Source organism: Mauremys reevesii, linkage group 5 (assembly GCF_016161935.1).
Source record: "Mauremys reevesii isolate NIE-2019 linkage group 5, ASM1616193v1, whole genome shotgun sequence".
NCBI lineage: Eukaryota > Metazoa > Chordata > Testudines > Geoemydidae > Mauremys > Mauremys reevesii.
This window is the reverse complement of record NC_052627.1, coordinates 70,635,102-70,655,399: the sequence shown is the minus strand read 5'-3', so window position 1 is coordinate 70,655,399 and position 20,298 is coordinate 70,635,102.

Below are 20,298 nucleotides of genomic sequence, written 5' to 3'. Positions count from 1 at the left end.
GGTCTTTTATGGAACGGAACCAATTGTCATAGCATGGGAATGTGTCAAATACCCAGTAGTTTGTGATATATATGGTTTGTCAATGCAAGTAAAAACGGATACACTTCACCTATGGTTTCCTTAATTGCTTTCTTGATTTTATTTCCAACAAGCAAACTTCAGAACTGGAGGGAAAAGTACATTGATCAGTTTGTCCTAATACCAACTGGATCTCTTTGCAGAAATTCTGGATTATGAGATGGGGACGATACGGAACAAAAAAAGGAGAGGATGATTATTATGTCTGTGTAACGGGTCGGACTCACCCCTGCGGCGCCTCCTGCTGGTGATCCCGGGGAATTAGCTCAGTTTCCAGCACGGAGCGCCCTCTGCAGGCCGGTGATCCGCCTGTTCTCTGGCCTCGAGTCCCTCCCTGGACCCCGGTGCCCTTTTACATGGGGTGCTACCCCCCCGGCAGTAACCCCTTTCTCTCAGGGAACCCCCACCCTCTATCCCCACCTTGCCTCAGTGTATGGCCACTGCCAATCATTGTCTAGCCCCACGTCCTGGGGCAGACTGCAGTATCAGCCTATTCATCATTGGCAAGGAGGGTTTGGACCTGCTGCTTTGGCCTACCCCTGGGTTGCCCCCCCTGCAACCCCCCAGTACCTTGTGGCCTTAAGCTAGGCTGCAGCCTGGGGCTTTCCAGGCAGGAGCTCCCCAGCTCCTCTGCCTTCCCCCAGCCCTGCTCCACTCAGGTACCCGGTCTAGCTCCCTGCAGCCAGGCCCATCTCCCTCTGAATGCAGAGAGAGACTGACTTGGCTTCTGGCTTCCCTGGCCTTCTTATAAGGCCCTGTTGCTCAGTTTGGGGCATGGCCCCAGCTGCAGCCACTTCCCTCAATCAGCCCAACCTAAAGGCTGCTTTCTCCAGCCACAGCCCCTTCCCAGGGCTGTTTTTAACCCTTCAGGGCAGGAGCAGAGGTCCACCCTGCTACAGTCTGTTATCATGGATAATATTAACATATAAAATATTTTGTTAACATTAAATTAAGGTAATTACTAAATATACTAGTAAGTTTTAAAAAAACATACAGCTGTTAAGAGAAATTAATATTCAAATACACTCACAGTTCATGCAGTATCCTAAATAAATGCACACACGTAAAATTTCATATTTCATTTCCCCTAAACCAACAGTAACGCTGTCCACTATAGTGGCCCACTACCCAGCTAGCAGAGGTACCCTTATATCAGAGCAACTACAACTCTAGATATTTTTGCAATCATTGACTACAAGTGAAAATGTAACTTTGTCTCAATGTACTGTATTGAAGAAGTAATGTAAGTGAAAAAAGAATTTAGCTCTTTGAACCAGATTTTTAAAACCCATCCACTCCTTTTTTCCCTTGCAACTGATGCCAGTTAGTCATTCAAATGGTTATATATGACAAAATTAGATAGTTAGACATTGGAATAACATGAACTTCTCTGCATATAATAGGCAGCATTTTCAAAAAGGGAGCCCACACTGAGGCCCTGTCCAAAATGAGGCCCTTTGTATCTCATTCCCATTGTCATCACCAGTCTATATTGAAAACTTCCATTCAAGGCAACAGGATTTCCATGCTTGGGTGGCTGCAGTATTGAATTAAATTCAATAATCTCTTCTTCCTCTTAACAAAATGTGTGAAAATGGCTTTCAGCTGAACAGCAATCATGAACACCTATAATGCAGCTGACTATTACTTGGTACATGTAGCTTCTGTCTCTACTTCTCGGCTACATTTTTCATTGTAAGTAAGTACATATAACAGAAAATTATTATAAATAATACTATTTTTTGTGGGGAGGGACAGTAAAATACACCAGTGCCCACTGTTTTTCATATCTATCTTTTCTCTACCTAGTCTATCTCAGCAAAATATACCTTTTTGTCAGTTGCTTCACAAATGTATTTTCATTATCAAAAACATTCAGAGGGCATTTCCAGACACAAAATTTTCCAGATGGTCATGGGTGTCAACAATACAGTCAAAATCCAGAATCACATTAACAGCCATTTGGCAGTGTAGCCTAAAGTGATGAGTGACCCAAAATCTGTCACAACTGTGTTCAGCAATTTAGTAAAATGGCATTTTCTTTGTGATGTGACACCTGTCTAGACAGTGGACAATGATCAGAAGTAGCTGAATAGCTATCTGATAAAATCAGTCACTACAAAATAGGCTCAACAATCTAATAATTGATAAATGAATAGAACTGTGCTAGCTCAACAATTTTCCTTTTCAGTTTTATATGTGTATTTTATGCTTGGCTACCATTAGACATGCACCTGAGTCACAAAGCTCTGAGGTATTCTGGGTCAGCCCATGATAAAATGGAAGATCAAGGTCAGAAAACTTTTATCTACAGATGAAGTCTGACTGAAAATTCCTCAAAGTTAAGGGGATGATTTGGAGTGAGATTCAGTGACCCAGTTCAGACTTTTGTATATATGTGTATTGCCTCTTTATATTGCCACAGGAAGCCAAAATGGAGGGGGAGAGGGTGGGTTCTGAGCACAAAGTTCTGCAGGCAGAGAAGATTTAGGAATGCGATTTTTTCTCATTCTAATATATTTCGTTGTTCATTATTAGAAGAAAGTATTTCTACTTGGGAGACTTTAGTAGTGCTGGTTGGAATATTTCACTGCAAATGAAACACAAGACAAAAATAAAAACAAAGTTTTATGAAATTTTTCATAATATTTCCCCATTTTGCCATCTGCTCTATTCTTTATCATGTTTCATTTCCCCCTGGCTTCAATACCCACTATATAAAATGATAAAAATTGCCATGTTTAATCTAGTTTTACATCAATGGTTCTGGGGGAAGAAATCTCCAGCAGGACACCACTGTGAGATACCTCTCCCATGTCCCATTGCGGGTGGGATTTGTTCACAAACATGGTAAATTTAGGAGAAGCATTGTGCTTCTACACTAGCTCTGGACTAAGGTTGTTTCCTAGTGGTGCATCTCTATTGGAGTCACATTACCACAGAGGCTTTCTGGATCCAGGATCTATTATCTTTTCCACTTAGCTTCTTCAGGGTTTTGAAGAAGTGGTGGGGGCAGGGGCGGCTCTAGAAAGTAGGCTGCCCCAAGCAGCGCGGTGCGCTGCGCCGCCCTTCCCCGGTCCCGCGGCGGGTCCCCTCTTCCCGCGGCTCCGGTTGAGCTCCTGCCGGGACGAGCGGACCTGCCGCAGTCATGCCTGCGGGAGCTCAACCGGAGCCGCGGGAAGACGGGACCCGCCGCAGTCATACCTGCGGCAGGTCCGCTCGTGCCGGGCTCCGGTGGACCTGCCGCAGGCATGCCGGTGGGAGCTCCACCGGAGCCAAATGCCGCCCCCCCAGGAAACGGCCGCCCCACGCGCCTGCTTGGCGCGCTGGTGTCTAGAGCCGCCCCTGGGTGGGGGGGAGGAAGGGGGATTGTCTGTGTGCCTACTGACACTGTCCTTGGCCTGCCCACTCTTCCCCATGTCTGCACCCCAGACTCATGGGGCAGGCTCATCAAAAATCTGAAAAAGGGTGGGACTAATCCCCCACTTCTATCATGGGGGAGAAGGGATAGCTCAGTGGTTTGAGCATTGGCCTGCTAAATCCAGGGTTGAGAGTTCAATCCTTAAAAGGGCCATTTAGGGATCTGGGGCAAAAATCTGTCTGGTGATTGGTCCTGCTTTGAGCAGGGGATTGGACTAGATAATCTCCTGAGGTCCCTTCCAACTCTGATATTCAATGCGAGAGGAAAATATATGTGTTAGTAACAATGTAGGTTTCAGGCCTGTATCTTCACCTGAGATAGGTAAACAAGACCCAAAATTCTATTTGAGTCTTAATACACTTAGGCCTGGCCTACACTAGTCAGTTATTTCAGAATTAGCCAAGTTAATTTAAAAAAAATGATTCTGTCTACACCACCAAACTGATTATTTCAATTTAAAGGGTTCTTTAATCCAATTTCTGTACTCCACCTCAGCAAGTGGCGTAGCACTTAAATTGAGATCACAATACCTGGTTAAAGGTATTGTGGACACAATTTGACATTATTGGCCTCCAGGAGCTAGCCCAGAATGCTCCCTTGTGACTGCTCTGGACAACACTCTCAACTCCGATGCACTAGCCAGGTGGGCAGGAAAAGCCCCAGGCACTTTTGAATTTCATTTCCTGTTTGAGCAACAAAGAATCCTGTGGCACCTTATAGACTAACAGACGTTTTGCAGCATGAGCTTTCGTGGGTGAATACCCACTTCTTCTTGCATCCGAAGAAGTGGGTATTCACCCACGAAAACTCATGCTGCAAAACGTCTGTTAGTCTATAAGGTGCCACAGGATTCTTTGTTGCTTTTACAGATCCAGACTAACACGGCTACCCCTCTGATACAATTTCCTGTTTGGTCACCATCAGCACAGTCCACCATCACAGACGACCATGCAGAGTCCACCATCACAAGAGATCACGCAGTCCCGGATTCACAGACAAGCTCCAGCATGGTCCAAATGGGAGGTACTGGATCTCATCGCATGTTGGGGAGACGAATCTGTTATGGCAGAACTATGTTCCAAAAAAAGGAATGCAAATATGTATGCTAAAGTCTCCAGGGCCATGATGGAAAGAGGCTACTCCAGGGACACAGAGCAGTGTAGTACAAAAATCAAGGAGCTCAGGCAAGCATGCCAAGGAGGCGAACAGGCACTCTGGGTCACAGCCCTATACATTCTGCTTCTACCATGAGCTGCAAGGAATTATGGGGGGTGATGCCACCATTACCCCCACCACTGTCTGTGTACACCTGCAAGGGGGGAGTTGCATGGAGCGAGGAGGATGAGTTATTAGAGGACAACGAGGAGGACAGTGAACAGGCGGCAAGTGGGGAATCCGTTTTCCCCCTTAGCCATGAACTATTCTTAATGGTAGAGCCAATAGCATCCTCCCACCCCCAAGGCGGGCTCCCAGACCATGACCCTGGAGAAGGTACTTCTGGTGAGTGAGAGCCTGATTGGAGTCACATGGTGGGGAGAAACCCAGCTGTGCTGGACTGTCTGTGTTTAGTTTAAAGGGCTCATCCCTGCTCAGAGCCTCATCAGAGCCACACAGTGGGTGCGGGGTGGGGAGGGGTGTTGTGTGAAGCGATCATCCCAGAAAGCCTGCAGGTCCTCCTTTTAAATGGCAAACCCAGGAATTGCTTGCTATGGGAAAGGTGGCCCAGCAGTTTGAAAGCATTGAAATGAATGTGGAAGAAGCCGAAACCCATGTGCCTCTAGGCTGCCTGCAAGCTGAATTCTGTTGCTCGTGTGTGATGGCTTACTCACACCAAAGTGGCAGATACTTCAGTATAAGAGGCAAAATGCTAACGTGTACAGAAAGGACATGTCTGTGTACTATGAATTGCCTGTTTCACTGAGAAAGAGTGTCCCCTTTGTACTACTCTCCCTTTTTCTCTTCCCACAGGTGCAAATGTTTCAAAAGAACCCCTATCTACTCCGTCCCAGAGGCTGGTCCAGATTAGAAGGTGGAAAAAATGAACTTGGGACGACATGTTCGCCGAGCTCATGCAGTCCTCCCACACTGATAGGGCCCAGCTGAATGCGTGGAGGCAAACAATTGTGGAGTCCCATAAAGCATTACAGGAACATGAAGAGAGGAGGGATACGCGCGATGAGGGCAGGCAGGATGCTATGGTTAAGCTCATGGGGGAACAAACTGATGTGCTGCGCTGTATGGTGGATTTAATGCGGGAAAGGCAGTAAGACCTCAGACTGCCACTGCAGCCCCTGTATAACTGCCCTCCCTCCTCCCCAAGTTCCATAGCCTTCTCACTCAGACGTCCAAGAACACGAGGGGGGAGGCTACGGGGACCCCCACACTCAACCCCAGATGATCACCCAAGCAGCAGAAAGTTGGTATATGGGAACTTTTGATTTGGTTTCTGGACTTGTCCTTCCCTCCTCCTCCACCCCTCTAACTCAAATACCCACCCGCCCCGGTCTACCTTCTGATTTCTCTCAATGTGTTGTGCAACAAATAATAAAGAAGGGTTTTTAAACAATTGCGAATTTATTTCCTTTCATATCTATAGGGGGCGGGTAACTTCAAGAGAAACAAACACAACTGTTACCATTCCCTTGCCAGTCATGAAACTGGCTTTCAAAGCTTCTCTGATGCACAGCGCACCCTGCTGTGCTCTTCTAATCACCCTGTTGTCTGGCTGTGCAAAATTGGCCACCAGGCAAGTTGCCTCAACCTCCCACCCAACCATAAACATCTCCCCCTTACTCTCACAGATATTGTGGCACACACAACAAGCAGCAATTACAATTGGAATATTGGTTGTGCTGAGATCTAACCGAGTCAGTAAACTGCATCAGCGCACTTTCAAATGTCCAAAAGCACATTCTACCACCATTCTGCACTTGCTCAGCCTATAGTTGAACTGCTCTTTACTATTGTCCAGGGTGCCTGTGTACGGCTTCATGAGTCATGGCATTAAGGGATAGGCTTGGTCTCCAAGAATAACTGTGGGCATTTCAACATCCCCAACAGTAATTTTCTGGTCTGGGAAGTAAGTCCCTTCCTGCAGCTGTTCAAACAGACCAGAGTTCCTGAAGATGCAAGTGTCATGCACCTTTCCCGGCCATCCAACACTGATGTCAGTGAAACGTCCCTTGTGATCCACCAGTGCTTGCAGCACCATGGAAAAGTACCCCTTGCGGTTTACATACTGGCCGTCCAGTGTTCCAGGGCCAAGATAGGGATATGCGTTCCTTCTATCGCCCCGCCGCAGTTAGGGAACCCCAGCGCATTAAAGCCATCCACAATGGTCTGCACATTTCCCAAAGTCACTACCCTTGATAGCAGCTGGTCTATGATTGTGTTGGCTACTTGCAGCATAGCAGCCCCGACAGTAGATTTGCCCACTCCAAACTGATTCCCGACTGACTGGTAGCTGTTGGACATTGCAAGCTTCCACAGTGCTATAGCCACTCGCTTCTCAACTGTGAGGGCTGCTCTCATTTTGGTGTCTTTGCACTTCAGGGCAGGGGACAGCAAGTCACAAAGTTCCATGAAAGTGGCCCTATGCATATGAAAGTTTCGCAGCCACTGCAAATCATCCCAGACCTGCAACACTATGTGGAACCACCAGTCTGTGTTTGTTTCCTGGGCCCAGAATCGGTATTCCACGGCATGAACCTGGCCCAACGCCACCATGATCTCCCAATCGCCACATGCCGTGCTTCTAGGAACATCTGTGTCCATGTCCTCATCAGTATAATAATCATGCTGTTATCGCTTCCTCGCCCAGTTTTGCAGGTACTGCACATACCGCTGGATAATGCACGAGGTATTTACAATGGTCAAAACTGCAGCGGAGATCTGAGCGGGCTCCATGCTTGCCACGCTATGGCGCCTGCATGGGTAATCCTGGAAAAAGGGCACAAAATGTAGGAGAGCTGTTCGGTTCAAGATGGCTGATAAAAGGCAGTAAATGGTTGTCTTCTGTATCTTTCATGGAGGTGGGAAGCTTGCTAGAGCTGCAAGAATGGGAGAGCAGAATTTACGGCGGAAGCTGTGCAGCTCAGTTCATGATGGCCGAAAAATGGCGGGGAATTGTTGCCTTCTGTAGCTTCCACGGTAGCCCAGGACAGACAATATGGAGAAATTAGCTAGCACTGCAAGAGTGGGAGAGCAGAGTTTGCGGTGGAAGCTGTGCTGCTTGGTTCACGGTGGCTGAAAAAAGGTGGGAAATGCTTAGATAAAAGAGTAGATAGAAAGACAAGAGGACCTGCGAGGTGGATTCATAGTACCATAGCCATACCATACCAGCCTCGGTACTGTGGATGCACTCCACCGAATTCACATGCTTTAGTGGGGAATAGAATAATTTTGAATTAATTTCGTACTGTAGACATACCCTTAGATTCCTAACTATCTCAGATGAAAATACAGGCCTGAATCCTTCATTGTTACAGACACTCCTAACAATATGTACTGAAGGGCTATATCCCTGACAATAATCAGTTCTACAAAATTTTGACTTTTCTGGTTCAGTTTTTGCTGAATTTCAATAGCCCATAAACTTTTAACAAAATGCTGTATCAACTTTATTTGGAGTGAGCATAGCTTTAATGAATCTGACCCTTTTATTCTCAACTCCAAGAAAAACAAAAATGGTGTAATGAACTGACACATTGTTTAGCATACATTCTTTTAAATCTCATTTAATTTTATTGCACTTTTTTTTTGTCTTAAATCCTTAAAAGTTTATTGAGCAATTAAACTATGTTCTCTGTCAAGGAAAAAAAGGCCCATAAAAAAGCAATAAGCTAAGCAGTAATTTCTAGATAGAAGTCACATTTTTATTTCTTCCTGTCCAAGTATGAATGAGTATTTGCTCTGTAAAATAAGAAGCACAGCCTGCTGAAAATGACAATTGATTTTTAGTGAGATGAAGTTTAGGACTCTTGGAGTAACAGACTGTTTCTGCTATACTGGCTTCCTCAAATCAATCAATAGAACGAAATAAGCAATAGTTGATGGGATTCTTTTCTACAACCTTTTTGCTGACTTATTGCTACTTTCATAGCATTGCACATTGAGTTTGCTTCCAGAAAGCATCCCTGCGTTAACATGAAGTTTTTATTGGCAACCTTGTTCCCGCTAAGAAAACTAATGAAATCCTGTACTTGTTAAAAAAAATTGATCTGCTGCTCAAAGAAAAAAAGACTGAAGAGACATCTTAATGATGTTTCTGTGATTACTAAAGGGCTATAAAGATGATGCTTAGAAATGTAAGATGCTACTTATGGTATGTAAACATGACCTCAACTGTAACAACTATGAAGATCAGAATAATTTTCATAGGTAGCAAGTATCAGCGGGGTAGTCATGTTAGTCTGGATCTGTAAAAGCAGCAAAGAGTCCTGTGGCACCTTATAGACTAACAGACATATTAGAGCATGAGCTTTCGTGAGCGAATACCCACTTCATCAGATGCATGTAGTGGAAATTTCCAGAGGCAGGTATAAATATGCAAGCAAGAATCAGGCTAGAGATAATGAGGTAAGTTCAATCAGAGAGGATGAGGCACTATTCTAGCAGTTGAGGTGTTTCACCGACCGCTATGCCTACCTTCATGCCTCCAGCTTCCATCCCGGACACACCACACAATCCATTGTCTACAGCCAAGCACTGAGGTACAATCACATTTGCTCCAACCCCTCAGACAGAGACCAACACCTACCAAATCTTCACCAAGCATTCTCAAAACTACGATACCCACATGAGGAAATAAGGAAACAGATCAACAGAGCCAGACGTGTACCCAGAAGCCTCCTACTGCAAGACAAGCCCAAGAAAGAAACCAACAGGACTCCACTGGCCATCACATATAGTCCCCAGCTAAAACCTCTCAAACGCATCGTCAGTGATCTACAACCCATCCTGGACAATGATCTCTCACTTTCACAGGTCTTGGGTGTCAGGCCAGTCCTTGCCAACAGACAACTCGCCAACCTGAAGCATATTCTCACCAGTAACTACACATCGCACCATAGTAACTCTAACTCGGGAACCAATCCATGCAACAAACCTCGATGCCAACTCTGCCCATATATCTACACCAGTGACATCACCACAAGACCTAACTAGATCAACCACACCATCACCGGTTCATTCACTTGCACGTCCACCAATGTAATATACACCATCATATGCCAGCAATGCCCCTCTGCTATGTACATCAGCCAAACTGGACAGTCCCTACGTAAAAGGATAAATGGACACAAATCTGATATTAGCAATGGCAATATACAAAAACCTGTAGGAGAACACTTTAATCTCTCTGGACACACAATAGCAGATTTAAAGGTAGCCATCCTGCAGCAAAAAACTTCAGGACCAGACTTCAAAGAGAAACTGCTGAGCTTCGGTTCATTTGCAAATTTGACACCATCAGCTAAGGATTAAACAAAGACTGTGAATGGTTAGCCAACTACAAAAGCAGTTTCTCCTCCCTCGGTGTTCACACCTCAGCTGCTAGTAGAGGGCCTCATCCTCCCTGACTGAACTAACCTTGTTATCTCCAGCCTGATTCTTGCCTGCATATTTATACCTGCCTCTGGAAATTTCCACTACATGCATCCGACAAAGTGGGTATTCACCCATGAAAGCTCATGCTCCAATACGTCTGTTAGTCTATAAGGTGCCAGAGGACTCTTTGCTGCTTTCATAGGTAGAAATCTTATGGACATTTAAAATACATATTTTAAAAGTTATAATAAGTCAATATGAATGAGCCCTATTAAGGGTCAGATTCTGCCATCTTTAGTCACAGTGAGCAATACCTTACTTTAGGAGTTGCCCCTTCGATTTTGACTGGATGAACCATGGAGTAAGGAACCCCTCAAGATGAGTAGAGTTGGAAAAATCTATCCCCCCAATATACAAAAATGCTAAAAATTGGTAAAAGTGCAGATGTATTAACCCTGTGAAAAATTAAACATTTAACTCCAGAGGCATCCTGAGATAAATTTACTCTGTGTTAGATTCTTTTCTTCTGTCTATTGCTAAAATATCATTGAGAAAGTGGATAAAAATTCATTAGGTTTCCCAGAAAATACTTTGCTAAAGCAGTTAGAAAATATACAACTAGAAATATACATACGTGACCACTTATTAACTATACTCTTTCTTTGAGTAAATATGAAAAGTGATAAGAAGATACCAGCAGGGAACAAGAACTTGGGAAGAGATAACACATACAGCTTGATCTTTATAGAACTGTAGAAAAGTAGGACTGCAAGGGATTCAAGAGATAAGCTAGTCCAGTCCCCTGTGCTGAGGCAGAGCCAAGTATACCTAGACCATCTCTGACAGGTGTTTGCCTAACCTGTTCTTAAAAGCCTCCAATGATGGAGATTCCACAATCTCCCTTGGAAGCCTATTCCAGAGCTTAATGTTTGTAGTTAGAAAGTTTTTCCCGATATCTGCCCTAAATATCTCTTGCTACAGATTAAGTCGATTACTTATTGTTCTATCTTTAGTAGCCATATAGAACAATTATTCATAGTCCTCTTTGTAACAGCCCTTAAAATATTTGAAGGCTATCAGTCCTCCCTCAATCTCCTTTTCTTAAGACTGAACATGCCCAATTTTTTTTGTCTTTCTTCTTAGATCAGGTTTCCTAACCTTTTATCATTTTTATTGCTCTTATCAGGACCCACTTCAGTTTGTTCATACCTTTCCCAAAGCATTGTGCCCAGAATTAGACACAGTACTCCAGCTGAGGCCTCATCAGTGCCAAGCAGTGCCAAGCAGAGTGGTACAATTACTTCCCATGTATTACATCTGACACTCCTCCTAATACATCCAGAATGATATTAGCCTTTTTAACAACTACATCACATTGTTGATTTATTAAATTTGTGATCCACTAGAATCCCTAGGTCCTTATTAGCAGTACTACTGCCTACCCAGTTAGTCCCTATTTTGTATTTGTGCATTTAATTTTTCCTGCCTTAGTGAAGTACTTTGCTGCCTTAGTGAAGTTACTTCATGTTTGCTTTCATTTCTTTTGCAGTGGACTAAACAGTATGGAATGGCAAACAGCAGAGTTATACTACTGAAATGTAGTGGTTGTTAGATCAATAAAGTCATTGTGACATGCTGTACTCCCAGGTGAAAGGAAAATTGAGCTGGAAATTGACATCTTGTAGCTGCCAGCTCCTTCCACTCACAGGGACACTATTATTTAGCTCTGTTGAAGGCAATATTCAAATACAACCAAAGGTCAGGACTGAGTAATAAATCTGAAACTGGAGTCTGTTTTACCATAATATTATAGTCTAAATGTCACAATACGTAGGTAAAGGTCATTTTCAGCAAGTCATGTTTAAGTGTTTTTCCTTTGGGATAAGGCAAAACATCTTTAACACTATTCTGGAAGTAAATATCTCAAGCTCTAATGACCCCTAAATATCAAATTACAGATTATCTGTTAATCCAAATGATGATATACTCATTGCATGCTATTTCCAAATGTATCTTATTTCCACAGAACTGCAAAATCTGTCTAGTGGAATCTTTTAATCTTTCAGCACAACACCAAGTTAACCTTATGACACGATGCTCCTCAGCTGAAAAATACAAAGCTCATTATACCACAGATATTTAAATGCCCCTCCAAAGTTTCATTACTTTTTGTATTCTACTTGAGGCACTGGGGGTTTACAATGTCTTCGAGGTAAAACATGGAAAAGCCTATAGAATCAAAACAGTGCAAAGAGTTATGTGGATCAGGTTGCTTTGCTGTACTTCTTTTTCTAAAGTTGTAAACTGAGCTACGCTGTCACATTAATGTCCACACACGGGAGGCTAATGATCAGCAGCACCATATTGGTAGGTTAGCTGGGAATACTAATTCTTTTATACACTAGCACCATTCCGCTTAAGGACAATGCATTTGAGCTGAATGTATGCTTCACAAATCAAGATCAGCTACCCAAAACTGAAACAGTTTTTTAAAACAACAAAAAATTCAATTAAGGGATGCTGCTTTACATTGAGAGCCTTAGTGACAGAGCATTATACCTTGTTAGTTACTCAAAGTGATGTAACAAAAAAGCAATGTAATACAACTCTATATTGTGCAAAGCAACACAATCAAAACATTTTATTCTTTCAGGTCCAGTAACCATTATAAGTTCAGAAAGCAGATGACATTTGTGGATAATTTATGAGTAAGAGACTGGTGGAAAACTTCTTTTTTTTAAATACTTGTAAGTCAAAGGTGATAGTCAATATCCATTACAAATGAGTTCATGCTTCCAGACAGAAAATAAAATACTATGTATGGTTTTCTGGTAGACTGATGTCTCCTCCCTGAGGGAACACACAAAGTAGATCTATATGTGAAATTCTTTGAGCGATCCTTGTCACGTACATTTTTAATAAGAGTTCCCTAGAGATTTTCAGATCGTGTAGGTGTTTATACCATGTATAGCACCATGAAGGCCATTGTCTTTATGACAATCTCCAAAACATTACTGTTTCCTCCTCCATTACCTGTTCCTTCCTGTAATGTTCAAAGGATATAACCTGGACATTAACAAATATATTCTAAACTTTTGGAGACCTTCCCCCCAAATCAAATATGTTAGCGTCTTTCCTTAACAGCATACACCAGGCAGCATATTTTGCCTAATCCATGGCATGATTTCCATATCTAGCAATGGGAGCTGAGCTCAGGAGGATTGAGGACTGCATATGGTTCTATAATAAGTAGACCACTACCGAATTCTGCACTTTGACTGACCTTGCTGTGGTAATGACTTCTTTGTCCTCATGTTTGCACTGGGCAGCAAACTAAATCTAAAATCTATAAAAAGATCCCTGAATTTTGCATTGTTCTGGTGCCCGGACTAAATAATTCATGGAAATTTTATTTAAATTAATATATTTATGACCCCAATGAAGATTTTAGTAATAATGATTCATATCTGCATCATAAATGTTGCCAGGGTGGGTAAGACAGGAGGGAATGGAGAAAGCTGGAAGCTTAAAGCTGGTGTGTTTGGTAGCCACATAGGAGATAATTTTCCCCTGAGAAAGAAACGGGAAGTGTTTTCGGACAGTAGGGTAAGTATATAAGTTGGATATTTCTGATAAAAGAAAATCAATGTATATCAACCTTTATATTGTAATAATTAGGTTTAAGAGAAAACACCTGGTTGAAATGAATAAGGCAGTTCACATCTCTCAGCACTAGAGCTGTTTTAGGATGCTTGTAGATGCAAGAAGGCAACAATGCATTATTTTATACACTATTTATATTTTCAAAATTATCTTCTCATCTATGAGGGTTAGAAACATTTTTCCCCCAGTGATAGCTTAAGGTCTGGAGCACGGTTTCCTCAGGAAGAGATGGATTCCTTGGTATTTCTACAACTAGGTGTATCATGGAATACAACAAAGATAATTTCTGCATGCATAGGATAGGATGTACACACAAAACTCCATTAAAGCCTGTGGGAATTATGGACGTTTATCATATGGTAGTATCAGGCCCCATATACACATTACCTGGTTGTGGTAACAGTCTTAAAAAAAAAAGTATAGCCTATCATTACTATTTACTTCATCTATACTGATTACATTTTTTTTTGCAGCAGTTTTCCTTCTTTTATATTTTCTCATGCATCACATTCTGAAAGTAAAATGATGAATATTTTTCACTCCTGTTTGTTAGAATTAGTGTTGGTAGCTAAATTATTCACAAAGATTAATAAATATACAGAACAACAGTTTAATTGTTCTGCCATTTTAAGAGGGTATCTACATAGATCCATTATGTATAAACCTCTCAAGCTGGGACTTCATATTAAGTTTGCAGAGACATTCAAATGTTTGGATGCTTATTAATAATGTATCTGAACAACCTAAATCTATTATCCCCATCACTAGGTATTATGATCCACTCTCTCCACACAGCCTCATGCTCTCCTATCAAGCTACACTCTGACCTTACCAGCCATTGTCATCTAGGAGAAAGGCCATTTTTACAGATTCACTTTTTCAGAGAAGAACCACACTACAACATTCTAATGATGTGATGTACCAAATTGCTACATTCCGTTTTTTGTTATTTCAGTGTCTTGGACCAAGCAAGTTCCAGAGTCTTGGATAGAAAGTAGGTTGTAGAAGTGAAGGACAGAAAGGCTGAATTGATTGATGTTCTCCCCCACCCCCCGCACTGTAAAATTATACCTTACAAGCCCAATGTTGGATTCCAAGCACAGCCTAAAATTCCAATGAATTTTCCCCAGAAGATAGGGGAGATATATAGGAAGTAAAGGCCTGGTTTCAAATAGCCAGGAAGAGGCCACCTTCTAGAAGATGAGGGAAAAGTCAGGATCAGTGGAGAGAAAGATCTATTCTAGGAGGCTTTGGTTAGTTTTGCAACAAAATCAATGTAAGGTAGAAAGTTTCAATTTGAATTCTCATATGTGCATAAACTCATGAAAAATTCAAGAGAACTCAGCAGCCACAAACCCATTCAAATACAAAACCATAAAAAACCCACCAGTGCGGTTCTCTGAAAATCATGAATCGCACACAATTGTAGTAATGATTTCTAGCACAATTATGGACAGGTCATCCCAAGCTTAGTCATAAATAACTTAGTCAACATTACTGCTACACAACGTTAGCAGGTTGAATCTGGGGAATGAGGAAGTTATTAGTAATGCTATTAGATCACACAAATCACAATTATTGGACATTACTATTACTATTTATTTATTATTTAGATTTCAGTAGTACCCACAATCTAAGTCAGTACCTTCCAACACATAATATGAGATGATCCCTACCCCAAAGAACTTACACTCTAAAAAGACAAAATCAGATGAGTAGGGAAAAGAAAAGAAGTGAAACTTACAGGCATAAGTTATTATTCCGCTATCCTTACTCTTTTTTTTTTAGTAGTACCTTACCAAAACCAATTTAGTGGCATCACTGAGGAGTTCTGTTTTAAAAATGATGTCTTCCTGCTACCTCATTTCTCAATTCCTACGAACAATAATGCCATCCTGCCTGTCACTCGGACCTGTAATCTGGGCATCATTCATCATTGACTTCAAACTCTCTCTAGCTCCTCACATCCAGGCTACGTCTAAGTGCTGCAGATACTTTCTGTATCATCTCTCTAAAATCTGGCCTTTTCTTTATGCAGATAAAACTCTTGTCCAAGCTATCATCTCATGTCTTGATTACAGGAACATCCTTTTTCTCTGGCCTTGATAAATGCAATCTTACCCTGATGATACCCATTCAGAATGCTGCTGCAAAGATCATTTTCCCAGCCAGCTGCTTTGACTGTCACCCTTCTTTCTCCCTCTTCTTGATCACATAAAACAAGCTACTTGTTTCTACTTTCAAGACCATTCACAGCCTATCCCCACCTTTCCTATCATCTTTCATTCAGTGTAAAAAGGTCAACTCCCACCTCTGATCATTCCATGCTGCCATCCTCCATCATCCACTTGTCAAACTTTCAAACAAGCACTTTTGTATTTTTACCCAAGCTGGCCTTCATGCTTGGCAGAAATCCCATAAACATCCACAAAACCACTTCTTTGTTCTCCTTCAAATCCCTCCTTAAAACTCTCCTATGCTGTGATGCCTACAAAAAAACTTGACAAAGGTTAGACAGCGGGTATTCTGAGACCACTGCCTGTCATGCTGACTAATACAGTCTCATTTTTCTCCTTGTACTCCACCATCTATCTGTATCCTCTTGTCTTAGAGTGTAAACTCTTTGAGACTGGGAATGTCTTTTGTTCTGGTGTTTGTACAGCACCTAGCACAATGGGAGCTCAGAGGCCTTATGATAATACAAATAATAAAGATATATAAGATAGCTCAAAGCATTTCAAATCATGGAACCACTGGCACATATGCTTACCTAAGCACAGCTTCCATAGATTTTATGTAGTTGGGATGTAATGCTTTACTTTTCTTCCCACAAGTAGGAGAGAAAGCTATAGAAGATAATGAGGTAATTACAATATCTTGGAGTTTTAGGGGTGGGACCAGAAAAGCAGGACCATAGTAAAGTATTAGCCCTAATGACAGGTACTTAAAAGGTAACAGAGGTTGTAGAGGTTTGTATGGCAACAACCTAGAGCTAAATCCCTAGACACAAAGTAGCATGGCTCTTTATGAGCAGGAGATAGCCTCATCAATCATCTTATAATTTATGGCTAGTCAGAGCTACACACTTCTCATTTAATCGTAACACTCAGAAAACTCAAACAGCCTGAGTCTTGGACCAAGCAAGTGCCAGAGTCTTGGATAGAAAGTAGGTTGTAGAAGTGTAGCTCTTAGTTTGGTGACCTTCTAAGCATGCTGCAAAAGACATCTATTCAACAAGGCTTTTGGAGCGAGCTGAAGGTGTGCTTCCCACAACACCGAAGGGGTAAAGAGGAAGGGTTTTTTGTAGATAGTGGTCTAATTGAGTTCATGTTTGCCATAACCAAGGTGTGGACAGTCTGACCTCTAGTGGTTGGAGTTGACATCAGGCTGGGTCAGATATCAGGAAGTCAGAGTTCAAGATAGGCCAGGAGCAAGCCAGGAGGAAGGCAGGGTCAGGTTACCGGGAGCAAGCATCACTGGGGATGCAGTCCAAAGCAGGGAGAGCCCATTGAATAGACAACTTCCTGTTCCTGTGCTGGGTTTATATAGAAGTTGTGAACCAATCAGGACCCACAGATTTCTGCCAATCAGATTTGAAGCCTGGAGGCCTCTATCAGGGTTCAGCTTCTGTTATAAGAGTTAGCAGGTCAGCGGGTGGTTGGAAATTACCAGCTTCTAAGAGCTCTGTGGACCCAGCCTTCAAGACCTGTGGTCCCTGACAGTGGTTGAAATGATTTTAATGCTATTAGGATTTTATTGTATTACACGTTTGGGTGCCTATAACTTTGGATAGACATCTTTTATTCATTATTTAAATCTAAATAAATAAAATAGCACAATGTTGACTTGCTGAGACCAAATGCAATGTAAAAAAGGAATGCTTTGGATCATATTGTTCACTAATTCATGCTCATGTAAGTTCAGAATAACTTAAGTGGTTTCAGTGAAGTTAGCCAGAATTTATACTGTAGTAGATGAGAGCATATTTTGTCCCAAATTCAGCCTAGCATAAAAGGTAGATATTCTGATAGTCTGACTGAGATATTATTATATAAATTATAACAAGCAGTTGATAAATCAGAATTCTCTCAACATTAATTTCCAGAGGGTCCATCAGTAAGAGGCAATATACTCCATGATGAGTTTTAGAATACTTGAAATGTCTCGATTTTGAGCTAATTATGGTGTTACTTCTGTGTTAATTAATTAAATTTGTTTTGTATTTCTTAGTCCTGTAGGAATAGTGGAATTAATGGGATGGTGAGAGTTATATATTGCATTTTTTCCCCAATATAATATTGATTAAGCTAGTTGTAGTGCTAGAGATTGGCTAAATAGATTCAACTGGGCAGGGCACCTTGGAGAACACTATACATAAAAAGTCAACATTTTTCCAAACTTTTCATTTGTTACCTGCAATGTGGTGGTTTTGGCTGTTGATATTACTTCAGCATTACCAAAAATATATCCAACCTGCTTTCAGTGAAAGCAGGTGATACTTAGGGATGATATTACAGAGCTAGAGACTAGTCTCAGTCAGCAAATGCAATTAAAATCAGAGACTCTCACTAAAGAGTGCAGCGGTCGATAGGGTACTTTGCAAAAGATGAGAAATGGAGGGACTGTACAATACTTACATTGAAAAGCATTTACTCTTGTCAGTATTTCCATGGAGGTCAGTAAGGCAACTTGTGTTTCTATGGTCTTGCTAAAAAGCTCATTCAAATTAACGGGAGTCTGTCTATAGATTTCCAGAGGCTTTGCTACTCAGAGTAAGTTAAGCTTGTTTAAAAATGTTGATTTCCAAAGTTTTCCAGGGAAATAATGGACACATTTTTTGCAAGTTTTTGACTACTTCTAAGTGTGAGGCAGTGTTACAGAATAGGACTTAAAATGATTAGAGGAACTGAGCGTACAATAACAGGTCTGAGTGATTTGTCTACTATAACTTGAAGTGACTTGATAATAAGGCTTCCCTCTAGCTGCCCTTCAAATCTTGTTTGTTTAAAAAAAAATCATGAGTTAGCTTGATGTTGGGAATATACATAATTGAGGAATTCTGTCTATTGTGACCATTTCTGCTTATTTAGTTTAATGTTCACAGAACAAATGTGGCACTGATAGGGACAAGTGTTCCTATTAGATTGCCATAAGGCGTAAAGAATTGATGGATGTTGCATATTATTATTTCAGTACTGTATTTTTATAACAAATCATTCATGGTAAATATGATCCTTTACTAATTTTACTTCATCTTTGGTGGTAGGTAGGTTACAGCATGTAAGTATTTGAAGTATGGAAAAAAGTTTAATAAGAGAAAAAAATATCTTGATGTCACCAAGGTAGAAATGTGGAAACCAGTGTATATATTTCAATGACTATAAACTCCTGAGTGGCTAAATAAAGGTCTAAATTGCACACAAGTAATCTAAGGAGTGATGTTGAATTGCACCAGCCCATTGGAAGTATTTGTAGGCATTCTACAAACCCCAAGCTCCTTAGTGGCACAAACTGCACACCATGGTTGTCCTGCTTCATGGATTACTGCACTGCTGGTTGGTGCAATGGGATGAGTGGAGACATGGCCCAGTCTCATCTTAGTTCCTTTTAGGACACTGTGTCAATATTGTTATAGGGCCAATGCATCTGCTATATTCTGCACCATGCAAGGTCCTGCATTTCTGTCTGCCCCTTCATGGATTCTCACATGGTGACACACTTTTTCTGCATTATATACCCATAAAAGGGCCAGGCTGAATGTGAACCATAAGACTGGGAGGTTCTAAATAAGTAGCCATCTTTATCCCCACATAAATGGGTTTCAGAAAAAATGGAATTGCACCAGTATAGCATTATTGCACCACAAGGCTGCATGGGCCTGATCTAAAGCCCACTTAAGTTACAATTCAGGCCTCATATACTGTACTGCAGGAAAAACTAACACCTGAAGTGAAGCTCTTGTTCAATGTCAATTTGTCTTGATTCTTCATGGGATGTCACCAATTCTCCAACTTTCTTATTGCAAATATAACCCATGCTAACAATGGTCCTCCTCTAGTGGCTGTACCATGTATAGAGGTTTGAGTTTGTTGCTGCCTCCAGGCTACTGGGTCTATTATCTTCAAGCAGTTGAATCTCATTCTTTTAGATTCGGTAGTCCATGAAGGCAGTTTGAGGGGAAGTGGATACTTGAAACCTGGATCTGAGTTTAGTGGCTTGGATCAACTGCTAATTCTAATATTATTGAACTGATACAAAGATGGGTTGATATATACGTTACTACAGAATCGATTAATTTGAGGTGTAATGGTCTGGTTTCATTACTGGACACCAGAGTAATTTTGAAAAATCCCAGAGTTATAATTACCTTGAAAGTCTCTCACGGCTCCATATCATTCTCTTCACGCTTAAATTAACCTAATCAATAGTTAAGTCATGCAAACATGCTGATAGCTGGTATATCCATAATAGCCATATGAATGGGCACAATAAGAAAGCAAAATAAAACCCAGAAAGTTCCTTAATTGGATTTAGAAGGATGTAAGCAAATTATGGCTCAATTTAACTAACCCTGCAAGCATAACCTCATT